The following is an 865-nucleotide window of genomic DNA, read 5'->3' as shown; positions in this document are numbered from 1 at the left end:
ATAATAATAAAATATAAAATCGATATGTCATTCCCTCAAAAATATTATTTTCTATCTTTTTTGTAATAGGTGACTTTACTCTAAGATTAGTTAAACGCATAGAAAAAATGATTTTGCGTAAATGCGTTTTATCTCTGTTGCGCGAGGGCCAGAGAGAGAAAACGAATAGTGCTCTGACCTCCTCTTAAACGTTATCATTTACAGAAAAAAATTCAGGATGTACGTATTATTTAATAATTTTTAATATTTAATACCTAGGTACATAATAATATTATTTTGCATGGAATCGGTATTTTAAATGTTTGTGATTTTGATGAAGTTATTCGAATTAATTTTTAAGCGGATACGTATAAAAAAAATACAATTTGAATATCTTCAAATATAATTAACACAAAAAGAGCCAAAATATTTCGTCATGTAAGTGATAATGTAAATTAAGTCATATCTAGTAATTGCTTATAGAAATATTCAGTGAATATTTAAAGTTTATACGGTGATTTTTTATTGAACTAGGTACAAAAATTAATTTTATTGATTTGGACAAAAACTGTTTTTAATAATTAAGAATCTGGAGTTTTCATTTATTTTTATTTATCCTGAATATTTTGAAAAGTTCTGTGAATTTACATTTTTTACGTCTCAAAAGTACAAACTAAATCCAATTTTAACTTGAGACTATCCTTAAAATTGAAGATTGAAGCATTTTGTGATGACATATAAATAATAGATGAAAAAGTTTTACCGGTTGATCGCCATTTGCATTAAAATTAAAATAATAAAAGACGAATTTTGTTAAAATTTGGAGTTTTATTTGGCGCTAATAAGTGCCATAAGCCATAAGTGGTTTAAAATGTGATTTCTAAGC

This window comes from Acyrthosiphon pisum, unplaced genomic scaffold (genome assembly GCF_005508785.2).
Source record: "Acyrthosiphon pisum isolate AL4f unplaced genomic scaffold, pea_aphid_22Mar2018_4r6ur Scaffold_21352;HRSCAF=23740, whole genome shotgun sequence".
Lineage (NCBI taxonomy): Eukaryota > Metazoa > Arthropoda > Insecta > Hemiptera > Aphididae > Acyrthosiphon > Acyrthosiphon pisum.
This window is presented reverse-complemented; position numbering follows the sequence as displayed.